Genomic DNA, 15,542 nt, shown 5'->3' with positions numbered 1-15,542 from the left:
TGCGTAATTTTTGGAAGGAGCGTCCAGCGGGAGCCTGGCAGCCAAAACTACACAATTCCCAAAGGGAATTGGCAGTTGGATGCTTGGACCTTGGCAGCAAAAACTACGCAATTCTTAGAGGGAACTAGCAGTCAAATGTTGGGACCTTGGTAGCCAAAGCTACACAATTCTTAGAGGGAATTGATAGTCAGTTGTTGTAGCTTAGCAGAAAAAAATACGCAATTCCTGAAGGGAACTGGCACTGAGCTGCTAGGAGATGCTGGTGGGAAAAACTACATTGATGTTGGGAGGCTGGCCTATAGATCACCTCTATGCAATTTCTGAGTTGAGCAGACTGTTGGGTAGCAGAGGGCTTGCTAATGAAAACTGTGTAGTTTTCCGGGTGAGTAGTTGTCCAGCTAACTAGTGGGTTGGCTGGAAAAAATGCGGAATTTTTTGAGGGAGAGATGGATGGGAAATGGGTGTCTGTCTGACCTGTCTACACAATTTTGTCAGTCAGCGGAGCGGGCAAGGTCTCCAGCTTCTGCATAGTTTTTCAGGGGAGTTAGTCCTAGGGTGACTATCGGGCCAAGCTCTCTTGTTGACCAACATGAAGGTTGATTGATCAACTTACGGGCAACACAACTTGAAATGGCTTGCTTGGTGATTTCGCGTTGTTCTCTGTGTCAGTCAATTGAGTCAATGGCGGGGTGAAGGTCCAGCTATCAAAGGGGAATCTGGTCGTCAAAACTTCAAAAAAATGTGTGTGGACGAGTGGAAAGGTGCATACGTGATCTTGCAAACACACACTTACATAACTTGATGACAAGACAACTCAAACCATCCAAACACATATGCTTAACATGACTGACCGACAATGTGAGCAAGAATAGTGATGCTTGTAATTGATCTTTGGACGACCGCGATTATGCTCGCGGGATAGTGATAATGACTCTGTGTGTGAGTGCGACAAATGTTTATATAGCGAATACAACATGTACACACAGAGCGAAGATCTTGGGTATGACGAGAACATGGTCGCAAGCATGACATTGACATCAACATGCAAAATTTTTCTATGGAACGATCAAGTAAGGTGGGTGTGAAGACTCACACGAGCTCATGGAGTGAACCCGAGTGCGTGTAGTCATCAAGTAAAATTCTCAAAGGAAGCTCAAAAATTTGATGCAGGCCAAAATTTTGAAAGGTGTTCCAGCCGCTACAACAGATCCCTCATAAAAATATTAAAATCCAAACTTTGTTCTCAATGTCATCACCAATTTGAAAAGTTCACAAGAATTTTAATAACTAATATCATTTAATTTACATACATACATACATACATACATACATATATATATATATAGTTTTACTAACCATCAAAAATAAAGTAAAACCATATTTATATTATATGAAAATACACATAAATTGGATTAAAATGAACATATACTTCATAATTCTAATAATTTATCAATTATAAAGATAAAACCAAAACTACATAAATATATATATATATATATATATATATATACATATATATATGATTTATATCTTATCCTCTCAAATATGGTCATAAACTTATTTGTTGAGATATAAAACAACGTATAACAAGTCATAGCATAATATAATAACTATCTAATTATGAATTTAATAAAATTTTACTTTTACCATATATAAATTTAATAATAATATTATTTATTTATTTTTATCAAAGACGCCAAAATTAAAATACCTTAGTTAAGTTATCCCATCACTATGGAATATTACTTTCATAAATAATAATAAAATATTAATATTATATATGTGCATTATTATTTTTTCAAATTCACTAAGTAAATATATTACAAAGTACTTTAAAAATAATAGTGAAAAAGCGATGTCATCTATGTACTAAGGCTTTCGAAACCCAGGAACATTTGCTGAATCACTGTCTGTATGCTCTAAGCATTTGGGAGGAAATTAGAGTGCTCTTCGGTATGACGAGGAGGGATCCTGGTAGTATCAGAAATACTCTGTTTCAATGGGGCAGAGGAAATTTCCAAAGTAAAGTTGTAAGGAGACTCTGGAATCTAGCACCTGGTTTTGTCATTTGGGCGATTTGGAAAGAGAGGAATCGACGAATCTTTAGGGATAACTATTGGCAAGTGCCGCAACTTTGGGAGGAAATATGTCGATCTTTGAAGGAAACGGTTTTATCAGAAGTCTGGGACGAAGAGGATTGGAGATTGAATCCGGAGGAACAGAGGATAATTTCTAAATTAAACATGAATTTTCAAATGATTTATCCCAATCCAGAGCGGAAGCTTAAGAAAGAAGTGCCGAGCCCCAACCATTATAGGATGCCTGGTGAGCGACAAGTTAAATTAAATTTCGATGGGGCCTCAAAGGGCAACCCGGGACAAGCAGGTTTCGGGGGTCTTTTTAGGGATAGTAGTGGTCATACGAGGTGGATTTATGCTGAAGATGGGGGAGAGATGACAAACAATGAAGCAGAACTATGGGCAGTTTATCATGGACTCAGGATAGCAGTTAGAAACGGTTATATGAGTTTAGAAATAGAGGGTGATTCACAAATTACCGTTGATATGCTGAAGAAGTTAAGGGACGGGAAGAGTTGGATACACGTGTCGAAGAGCTGGCGGACAGCAGGGATCCTACAAGACATTGAGCAGCTTTTGCGTAGGATCGAATACATAACACCAACTCATGTACTACGCAATGGCAACCGGGCGGCCGATCTACTGGCTAATTGGGGTTGTGGAGGGCCGAATAGGAGTGTCGATTGTAGCTGGATGTCATTGCAAGACGATCCAAGCTGGAATGATTTAAACACTATCTTACACCAAGATTATGACGATGCGATTGCTCCGCAGAGGAACGTGCTGGAATGATTGAAACACTATCTTATACCAAGATTATGACGATGCGACCACTCAGCAGAGGAATCATTAGACGACTTGGGATTATAATAAGGTGGGGGAAGGATAGAGCACTTAATGCGAGATTAATCCATCTACTAGTCCGATATTATGTGATTAATGGTCTGAAGGCTGGCAGCACTCGACCCATGGGAAGGTTTAGCATACCAAGAGGAAATTCGGCCAAGGTACCGAGGAGACGTGGTGGTTATGGCGGCGACGGACTCCTACCTTCCCATCATGGAGATGTAACTGGAATGGACATTAATGATAGAGCCAGGCAACGAAGTTTCACGATGGCAAGGTGGCAGCCTCACGATTGTTTAAGTAATGCATGTAATTGCCCGAACCTCCATATGCAGTCGAATAGAGTGAGGAAGCGCAAAGAGGAATTACAGAAGCAGGAGGGCTGTAAGATGGCGGAGCACCATGAACGGGGGGTAGGCAGGTGGACGCGGAGTAAAATAGCGACCCCAATGGAAAAAGGCAAGAGCACTGTTGAAGAAGCCATGCAGAGGGTTTATCTTGATATACAGGATGTTTCGGAAGATGAATTTGATATTAGGCAGTTCTTTGCAGAGGAGGAGTTTCAACGGGGAGTGAAAGGCAAAGCGGCCATGGGGAAGACCCAAACGAGAAAAGCGGGAGACAGTGAGGAGGAGAGTGAAGACTTCAAGAGGACTGACGACAAAGAGGTGGAGGGACGAGGCCGGGGCAGAGGAGCGCGGGGAAGAGCGAAGCCGAGAGGGAGAGGGAGGTCTGCTGGGCGAGGTGGTCGAGGGAATAGAAATTCGAATCTGCGTTCGGAAATGGAGGAAGGTGCAGCCCGTGAGGTACGAGGAAGAAAGCGAGGGAAGAAGGATTTGAGGAGGCGCTTGCAAGAAGTAGAAGCTGCATATGTTTTGGACACCAATCCCAATATCAGACGGATGATAGAGCAGATGGAGGAAGAAGCTTTGCAGGGGTACTCAGAGCAAGAGATGGAGGATTGGGAACAATATCTCCCTGACCCTGGACATACGCGAGGTAGAATGTCATTATATAAACAGTCTTTACATGTCTACTGGGGTATGAAGCGTTTATTAGCTAAGGCTATGGAATAAGTAGCTTTAGAGATGGCTGAATTGCTTCAAGGTATTCCAACTATAAAAAAGGAGCTGAAAAACATTCAAGTGACTCTAATGATGCAAGACAAAAAAATGGATGATATCGTGCAACTGCTCCAAGCGGGGGGATTGGGAATCAAGTTAGAGAAAGAACCAAAGGATGCACCGAAGCAGTAAAAGTTTGCAGTTGAGGCGTCGAGGTTTTTATCTATGTAGTTGTTTTACTGTTTTTTGTTATACATATTTCGATGAAACTGTCTCAGAAAGAAAACTTTAAACTATTAGTAAGGATAGATGTATATTTAGCATGGATAGATAGGTTGGTGACATACTGTTTTTGGATGGCTTTGAAACATTTCAGATGGTAACGAAGCCCGGTTTCCCTTAAGGGCGGGTGGAGACCTGTCCAATTTTGTACTTTTCTTCTGGTTTTAGTAATGGAAAATAGAGTACCGCACTAGCTTACAAAAAAAAATAATGAAAAAACAAACTCCACTTTCACTAGCATATATATTCATTTTATGCAACTATGTTATTAAATTATATCTGTAATGGGTCACATTATATTATATTGTGATGAGTCACATAGAAGGCATTTATAGTTTATGAAAATAATACATTGTATAAATATTTATTAATGAAAACGATAACCAACAAAAAGAAAAAGGATACTCCAACTTCAATTCAATTGTTATTAAATTATCATTTCTCAAACTCATGTCTACTCAGATTTAATAGAACTTTATCGTTACTTTACTCACATGCCATAGATTCCATAAATTAACACGATACAAATTTTTTTATCAATCTAATCCTTTTTCATGATTCATCTCAAATTAAATTATTTTAGTTTATAAAATTACATTAAGGAATAAGTAGACCATAGTGGAATTTGTGAAAACCTCGACCTTAATTTAAGATAAGATGTGAGGCAGAGTATGCCTATTTATGAATGTGGGAAAATCTTCCAATGATCTAATGTAACCTTTGTCCATTCCAAATTATTTAAAAAAGGAACGAATTAATGGAGTAATAAGTCATCTTGGATTTTGTCAAAAATTCATTTTAAATTAATCCGACACTCTAATCAAATGCATACCAAATTATTCATACTTAACTTTTGCTAAAATCAAAAGTACAAGTTCATGGAATGATTTTTACAGTCACCCGAACTGTATCGAGGATTTTTATGTTAAACGAGAATATGCAGAACATTAATATCTATCAAGATGTTGCAAATTATCACTAGTAAGCTAAAAAGAGAAGAGATTTTCAGAACTGTCCATGTCAAAAGGCCAGCATATTATTATATTAAAATTAACATAATAATTGGAAGTAAACACTGGACATAGCTAGAAGTAAACCCTTTCAAGACATGTGTTCTAATTGTGAAACATTTTGATTTTTCAGATAATATTTTTTTGGTTATTAAGCGGTAATTTTTTTGATATGATAAATTTGAACTCTGTCATTTGCACAATCAGAATGTTTGCATTTTTTTTATATTATTTTGTGCATTGAGAGGCAGTATCACCATGAGCTATAACCATCTCACATATGTTTGTTTCATGAAAGTAAAGGACAACAGACTAGATGGGACTGACATAGCTACTCGATGGGGAAACATGTAATTGAATTTAACCAAAAGAGACTGGAGAGCTCAACTTCAGATCGCTGGATTAAATTTTGAGGGTCAATAAGGAGTTTTGATGGTTAATGGGGCGAGCTCCATTGTTCGAAATCTCGCCCTCCACAGAATGTGGAATAAATATATATATATATTTGAAGGTCAATAAGGAGTTTCAGTGTCGAACATCCAAGTCTTGATGGTTAATGGCCATAACAAGGGGGAGCTCGATTGTTCGAAATCTGGCCCTAGAATAATTTTTGTAGTCGAGGATTTATAAGTGTTAGAGAGAATATATTTGTAGCTTTTAACCAAGCCCGTGGATATGCATGTAACACTTTCAAATATCAAGTAATCAAAGAGATCCCACTAGCTTCCTTACATTTATTGCATGCAATTTTTCCTACTAGATTCCTACTTAATTGATTCTCTATGGAAACACACCACCGAGAATTAGTATTTGGATGTCATAAAGTAATTAAAGCTTAGGGTAGAAAATTGCACCCTACGGAATTTTGTGCAAATTTTTTTATGCATATGGTTGGGTGAGTTGTTAATTCGTTCATGCATTTTATTCACAAAGTTTGTATTTTTTATTTTAATATTATATATATTTATTTACAAAATAAAATTATAAAAATAATATCTTAACTGATTTTTATTTTTTCATTTAAATATTTAGCAACCTGGATACATATATTTTAATTTAATAACATTCTTGTTAATAATATATATTTTGAATAAGTGCCCAACACAAATAATTATTATATTCAAATATTGCAAATATTTTTTCAATTCAAAGGATTTTATATTGAAGAATTCCTCGAGGTCATAATGGGTTGTAGCCTGTGCTTTGATACCATATCTAACAACCCAAAATTATGATATGCAACTAATTAGATCAATCATGTGATTAACAATCAACACATCACTATTCCACTGATTAACATGGAATTTCCAAAAACACGAAGAAAAATGATTTACCTGTGAAGATAATATTCCTTACTGATAAATTTTGGGTTGAACGTCATTTCAATCTCATTAACAACAACAAAGTTTTGGGGATGACTCTCCACCAAACCATAGGCTCAGCTTCACATAATCTTTCTACACGTGGCCACCCTCTAGCCCGCAATCAACGTACTACGGTCAGGATATCTTTTGTCTCACAACACTTTTCTCCCATGAGAATGGATGAGGGAATGATAAATCTCATCTTCCTCATCATCCATTAAATAGACCAAACAATGGTAATGATCCACATGGACACATTCTATGTGTCAACAATGCAACTTTTATATCTTCATTTTAAGTTTTACTTAATTTAATATTTATCTTAATTTAACACTTTCTTATTTGATTCCTTTTTAGTTTTTGATAACTTTACTTATTTATACTATTTTTATAATTCTGTTAATTTAAGTCTTTCTTATTTTATTTTATTTTTTTGTTATTAACTTTAAGTATTTTTACTATTTTTATAAAAAAAAATTATACATATTTATTTACAACTTCAATATTATTATTTACTATTTTATTTATTTATTATTATTATATTCTCTCCATTATTTATTATTTATTTACTGTTATTATCTTTCCTTTAATTTTTTATCACTTTTTATATTATATTATTATTATTTATTATTATTATTATTATGAGACTTTACATTTCAAATCATTACTATATCCTCTGAACTTTAGCATCATTCATCGGACATGATTTTCATGGCAGAGTTTTCCACTAGTGATCATTAAAGTCCTTCTAAATTAAAATCACGTGAACGTTGGCCAAAAATAAAAGGAACAGGAATGTTGGCCAAAGTTATTAAATCCATGGAAATTGACAACTTCTAGCTTTACAATAAAGATGGAAATTGAAGTGGTCGTTAAGATCATAGAATTTGATAGATTCTACCTTTACTGTAGAGGTATGAAATAATGAAGTTGTTAAATGTGTTTTATAATTGTATATTCTTCTCCAATATATATGTTCTTCATTATGATTGATGCAAACTCACTTTACAATATAAGGAAAGGCCGGATACACATTAACAAAAATCGACATGAGTAGTACCTAGTCAGAATACTAAACAATACCTTAAATTTGAATATCTATAAAAATCACATTATTTAACCCCCAACCAATAAAAACGCAATACATCTTCCCAATTTAAAAACCCCAACTTTCATTAAATATAGGTATCCAATTTTTCATTAACATTTTGATACGCATTTATATTTTTTCATTAACTTTGAGCTCTACTTTTAATACTTTCCAATATAAAAACCCTTAACCCCCTATTATATTCGCAATATATTATGTCATGTTTTCCTCAATATATATCCCAAAATATGAACCTGCCTGGTATGGTATTTATCTCCATTAAAAGCCCTTGGATCATGTTATTTTGTCAAGTCTCCCTTGGAGAAGAAAGAAATATCAAGGAAATTTTGCAGTATTTTATAACAGGCTCAGGCACCTTTGTTAATAATGAGAAATCTAGTATCTTCTTCTTCAATACCCCAAGGAATATCCAAAACTTCCTCATCAGGATGCTTGCCTTTCGCATTGGCTCCTTACCTATTCAATATTTGAGCATGCCTTTGGTGTTTAATTCTTTAAAGTCTTCTTGTTGACAATACCTTCTCCAAAAAATGCAATTGAAACTCAATAGTTGGGCATTTAGAGCCATCAACTTGGCTGATAGAACCATCCTTCTAAAATTTATTCTTCAATAAATCATAATACGTCATCTGTTTGGTATGGTCGCTCCCAAAACATCATGTTAAGCTATGGTAGATATCTTCAATAAATTCCTATGGGGTGGAGCTCAACAATTAAAGAAATGGGATTTGGTATCTTGGAATCAGCCTACTCAGCCCAAGATGGCAGGGGGATTAAATTTTCTGGATCCTTTCATTTTAAATCAAGTTATGAGCGCTAAACTTTGAGGGGCATGCTTAAACAACGACCAAGATTTATGCAAGAATATTTAAACTAGAAAATATGGTACGCTAACTCAGACATAATACATCCTCAGATACAGGGATCCCCCCAAGGGGTTCTCAATATGGAACTTGTCTACAGGAAATAGAGACCTCATATTCATATGAAATGTGGATGTACCCTGCTTCTTTTTTATAAAAAAATTATAGAAATCTCCTACCAAGCTTACAAAAATAATAATAATAATTAAATATTAAAAATACAAAAATACCCCAAAATAATAACAACTATAAATTCTCATCTTAACTCTACGTTAACTCTTTAAACTTTTATAACAAGTATAAATTCTCATTTTAACTTTATGTTCTTTAAGATTTTATTATTTAAAGAAGAGTTCGATGTAACATTATTCAAATAGGCGACTAATATTTACAAATATATTGGTTATTTAATATGCCCTAGGAGATCCCAACAATACATATGATAGCCCGACGAGACAACCCTTGTCGTACTCCCAGTTGTCAGCTATCAAACTTTTGTCTACATCTCATCCTAATGTCATCTTCGTGAACATCATCATCCCTATTTTTGGATGACCAAGAGAAACAATGAGTCGGCAAGACAGTTTGCATGATTAATGCGATGGGGTGGTATGTTTTAGTTTCAAATTCAAATTTTGAATGCTACTAATCACCGCCTCCCGCCTCCCATTTTCACCAGAGCCAATTTCAAAAAATCTTTGTTGTAAATCACCTGCAATCATCTGGTACAAGATTTTTTGTTGGAAGAAGTAGATATTTTAATCTGTGGACTAGAGTAGATCACTAAACTAATGGTAGCACCTCTAGTGTTTTAGAGGGAGTGGATTTTGTACAAATTAGAAAGGATGCTTAAAGATGATTTTTCAAATGCTTAAACATGATCTATGCTAGTTGGCAATTTTTGGCCCCTTGATTTTAACAACCCATGCTTTTTCCAATGGTATTATTTTGTAATATAACCTATTTAAAGGCATATATGTGCATATACAAAAGTTGCACACATAAGAAAGATATGTGCATATATGGAAGATATGCAATACATAAGATGTGTATATATAGAAGATGTGTGACTTCTGTATATGCACATCTTTTTTATATGCAGAAATATGGAAGTTGTGCATATACAGAAGATGTGCATATACGGTAGATGCGCATATATGAAAGTTGTCGTATATGCATATTACAGAAGTTGCACACTATTTCTATGTATGTGCAACTTTTGTATATGTGCATATATGGAAATTGTGCATATACAAAATATATGTGCATATACAAAAGATATGCACTTATACCGATGTTGTGTAGAACTTCAACCTCTATATAAGCATCACCTCCATTTATGGACATCTTCTGTATGCATGAATATCTTTTGTATGCGCGCATATATGTAACTTACGTATATAGATAATTTGTGTGTATATGGAGGTTGGACATATATAGTGGTTAAAAGTGGGCATAAGTTATGTATATGTGCATATTTCATATATGCCTAGCTTCAATATATGTGCATATAGGGAACCTATGCATATACAGAAGTTGTGCACAACTTCAATATCTGTATATACATAGCCTCTGTATATACGCATATATGGAAGATATGTGATAAAAAAAGTGCATATATAGAAGTTGTGAAACTTTTGTATATGCACATCTTTCATATATGCACATCTCTTCCTCATATGCACAACTTCCGTGTATGTGCATATCTTTTGTATATGTGCTTCTTCCGTATATGCGCATATTTGAATGTTGCACATATATAGTAGATGCACATATATGTAAAATGCACATATACAAAATATATTCAAATATTACATAAGTGCACTATAATATATGAAAGTTGCACATATACAAAATTTATGCATATACGGATGATGTGGATATTTGAAGACTATCATATATGCATATTATGGATGTGCATAACTATATGCACTTCTGTAATATTCGCAAATTATAGATATGTGCATATACAGAAGATATGACCATATACGAAAGTTGTGCCTATACAAAAGACACGCATATACGAAATATGTGCATTTACGGAAGTATATGGAACATCAAAGCACTGCTTATTTTTTTTAAAGAAGAAAAAAATCATCTTTTCCTTAATAGAAACCCTCTATGGTAGTCCTTGCGTAGGGTCAGATCAATGGTTTAGGATTGAATGGGGTGGTTCAAGGGTAAACACCATCTTTCCCCAACACCATCGGCCACACATTCTCACTATTTCCTCTCCATCGATCTTAGCTCTACGAATATAGGGATTGGTTTTACTTGGAATTAATTGATTACTTATTGGGAGGTAATTACTATCATTGATTGATTACTTAATGACAATCTTAACTCTTGGTGGTTTATTCCATTTGTACTTTAATTTTTCCTTCTGGCTATGATTGGTGCCTTCGCATAGTTTACAGGAGAGCATAGCAGGTCCAAAAGGGTCATCGTTGGACGTTGTAATTATGGATCCTTTAGTTCTTATCTACAATTCGGTAACAAATCTCTCAGGTAAACTCTCCTTACATTATGAAGCCTTCCTCTTTTGTATGTTGAAAAGATTTTATGACCAGTTATGAGTGAAGGGTTTTCTTCCAACTAAACAGGAATGTTGGGAGGTCACTGAAACCCCTTCAGGTAATGTTATTCCATTAGTGTGCTTTTACAAAACTAAAGTGCAAGCTTTATAATAGACAGATTTTAAAGTATTATTATTGAATTCATGTTATAGTAGGTGAGGGTTATGCTACATCCTGTGGAATTCAGTTTAAAAATGGGCATCTTATCTTTAAATCTTCCTAAGTGTCTTTAGCATAGTCTCCTTATCCTCTTCACCGAGCATCATACTTTCATGTCAAGATGTAATACGTGTGAGTGAAAATCCACTCATGACAAGACGACATCAGTCTGAAAATATCCTAGTCTAACATTCTTCATGAGCATCACTAATTGACCTAGAAATGTGTATTGATCAAGGAGGAAGGCGCAAGGATTGCATAGTGCAAATTTTAATAGGTCAAAAGAGAGGGACTAAGGCTTGAAATTATGCAATGCACAATTTTGGAGGCTCGTGTAGTAGGGTTGCATAGTTGAGGGTCATAATGAGGTAGGCCTACTCACTATAAATACCTAATGTGCAATTCTAGAGGGAGACTAGGAAGTTGGATTGCGTAGTTGCATAGTTCAAGGAGACAGGGAGATAAAGTGCAAATTGGGATTTCACAATGTGCAGAAAGAGACTGGTTGGGAGGAAATATTATGCAGTTCTAGAGGTCAGGAGGCCAAGATTCAGCACTGTGACTCTACGATGTGTAGTCCTTGGAGGTAGTGGTTGTGAATTTTAGAGTTTGAAGAGGCAGGGATGTAGTGTTGTGGATTGCAACTAAGAAATCAACATTTCAAAGGGGAAGGGTGAGCTCAGGTTGGTTGAGCATGAAACTTTCTAGAATTTGATTAAGTGTGGGATCAGCGAGGCAAATATGAAAGCAAGGTAGGACCTGAACATGATCACACATTCAAAGCCATTGATGACACATAGAAAATTGAACCCTAAAAAACAACGTGATCCCCTTAATGCGACAACAAAACAAAAATTTCCTCCAAGTGCAACACTTAAGATACACTTTGCGACAACAGTGATGATACTAGTGTAACAATGCATAAAACTTTAGGAATGAGTTTAATACATGTCTACATGATAGAAAATACCAATAAGTACTAAATTTTCCTCTAGAAATAAACCAAAACTCTGCTTGTATAAAGTGCGACACATTCCATGCCAAAAGACGACACTTTGGTTTTCTTTAAAAAGGACTAGAAAACTGTTAGGATATTCTGACACATAGGAAATAATTAAGTATAACTTGGTATAGTGTAGAGTTAGGTAAAGTGTGCTTCTTTACTATGTATTGTAACTTACAATCTGATGGTGACGATATGTTCTAGACATGAAGTGATCAGATGGTTCATTCCCTCCTCGATATTAACAACACTTGATCCGTGGCTTGACACCAGATTGATCCATGATCTCCATTTAAAGAGCATGGAGGGTCATTTGTAAGTTGACCATTCATGAGAGAATCTTATGTAAATTTTCTTTCTTTTACATTAATAAATTGCCTGAAGTGGTTGCGTTGGCTCGAGCCGTGGATTGTTTCCCTCTTTGAGGGTTTTAACCACGTCAAGAATACTAGTGTATTGATCTGTGATTTACTTGTGAGCGGTGTCCCTTGGTATTCTATCTAAGGAACTTACCCTGTAAATTCCTACATGTTATCAGAGCTATTTGAGGGTTGCATCCATTGCTGATCCAAATCCGAAGCCGATACAACTACATCCGACTGTCGTTTCCTAGATCTATTGTTTCTGATCGCTTCCGGGCTGAGAGGACTGCTCTATTGTAGGACCATTTGGTCCAGTGAGGAACCCCTTTTGTTTCACGTGAAAATATTTATGGTATCGCTAGATACTACATTTTTAAGATCTGGAGTTATAGATTCTTTATTTGTAGTTTTAATTATTTACCTCTCTGTTTATTTTGGTTTATTTATCTCTCTTTCTTTTATTACCGAATCTATACCTTTCATTTCTATGTATGCTCTTTTCCCTGCGACTCTACGCGATATCGGAAAATTAGAAACAGAAAGGAAGGATTTTTCTCATGCGTATGCTCTTTTCCTTCGCGCCTTAGTGTGATCTCATAAAATAAAATACATTGACAAAAATATTTAGTTTCCAAAGAAATCTAACTTCAAGAAATAAGGTTTGGTTTTTTTTTGCATGTCCGTTTTGGGTTGTGTGGTTTTTTTTTTTGTAGGAAAAAAGAGCTTTCTCAAGTAAGCACTCACTCCAAAACTTTAGTGACTAAAAAAAAGAAAGCTTCCTCTATTCAAAAAATTACTAACCTTCTAAACTAGCTCACTTGGTCCAAAGTTACTTTATGAGAATAGAGGTCTTAGGTTCAAGTATTTTTTTTGTTGAGTTACTTTTTCAAAAAAGCACATGTAATTTATGTTTTAAAGTTACTTTATGTAAAACTGCTCTCACGAATTATAAAAACTGAGTCACTTATAATTCTAAAGTCTTTATCTTTTATTTAAGTTACAATTTGGTGGGTAGTTCATAAAGTACAATTGTAAAAGTGATTTTCACTTATTTATAAAAGTGGGTCAAATAATTTTTTTTTAAAGTGAGCTAATTAGATTAAGTTTGGAAAGATGGGGGAATTTTTTTTAAAATATAACATTATCATTCACTTCCACATGTTCACATACTTCGTCGACATCTTCAGCAACTTTTCTTCAAAAAGCCACAACTTGTTCATTCGGAAGTCGTTTTCAGAGTCGTTTTTTTTAATCGGTCAAATTTTTCAAGATATTTCTTTAAGCATCTATAGTTTTAGTTTCTATTAAAATGGAAATTACATGCTAAGTTATTCTTGACAGCACCAACTACTTCCAATGGGTGTCTTATATGGAGGATTTATTTAGAAGTAAAGGTCTTTATAGAATAGCATCAGGCCAAGGATCTAAACCTAAAAATGAAGATAAGGCAGTCAAATGGGAAAATAAGCAAGATCAAGCACGTGGGTTGATATGGATGTCAGTTTATATAGACCTTAGATTCCATATCCAAGAACTTGATACCCCTGATGACGCAATGAAACAGCTCAATAATGTTTTAGGAATTAAAAATGAAATTATAAGCCATCAACTCGAAAATGAGTTGCTTACATTGGGCCCCAATAATTTTTCTTCCATTGAATATTTTTTGTCCAAGTTCAAGACCCTTAGACTTCTCTTGGAATGGGTTAATGTTAAGAAAGAAGATGGCAGCCTTATCTATTCCATTCTTACTAAGTTAGGACCAACCTACTCTATGATTTTTTCCACCTTCCATTCTACTAGAGAAGCCTTTATTTCTTAAGGATGAGCCTAGAATTCCCCCTCTTTTGATATCTTTTGTGATTCTTTAATAAGAGAACAAGAAAAACTCTTACATCTTGGTCTTCTCAATACTGGAAACTCTTCTAAGAAAGCCTTAGCAGCCCAGAAGCAACCAAATTCAAAGAATCCTAAGAAGTAGTATCCTAAAAATAATGGTCCTAAACCAAACAAGGGTCCTAAGCACTTTCAGTCTCAACAAAATGAAAAATGAATTCAACAAAACGATAAGGCAAATAAAAACAAAGGGAAGAAGACTGATAGATATTTCAACTTCTGTAATCAAGATGTCCACTTAGAATCTAGATGCTTTAAGGAAATGGAAGCCTTGGAATCAGCAATGAAGAAGCATAACATCCATTTGCAGCACTCTTCAACTTCAACTTCATCTTTAGGAATAACACTTTATGCATGTGGTTTTCATGCATCTCGGTCTGGTTATGCACTAAATGTGTCTTCTTCTTCTCATTCTCATGGATGGCTCATTGATTCTGGAGCTTCTTATCACATGGCCAAAAACAAAGCCATGTTTTCTTCTTTAAATGATCGTAACACCAAAAATATATGTTGGTGATTATAGATCTCTTGGTGTTGTAGGGACTGGAACTATTCATATAGGAAATGGTCAATTTAATGATGTATTATGTGTTCCAACATTATCCTACAACCTTCTACCTATATATCAGATAACTCATTCAGGTGAAGACAAAATCGTTGAATTTCACCTCACAATGTTGTAACTAATGACCTAAGATATCCTATACAGGTTTTGGCTACTGGAATTGTTGGTGAAACTACAAGGTTTTATAAGTTTAACAACTTTGGGTCATCAAATATTCCCTCGGTATTTGTTTCTCATAATGATGAAGTGAACAAACTTTAGCATGAGCGATTTCGTCACTTAAACTATCGCTCCCTTCAAAATCTATGTAAATAAAATATGGTGACATGTATTCCTATAGTATCTTGCAGAGATGGTGTTTGT

Source organism: Pinus tabuliformis, chromosome 8 (genome assembly GCF_031772625.1).
Source record: "Pinus tabuliformis cultivar Carrire ecotype Pingquan chromosome 8, CPIR1, whole genome shotgun sequence".
NCBI lineage: Eukaryota > Viridiplantae > Streptophyta > Pinopsida > Pinales > Pinaceae > Pinus > Pinus tabuliformis.
This window is presented reverse-complemented; position numbering follows the sequence as displayed.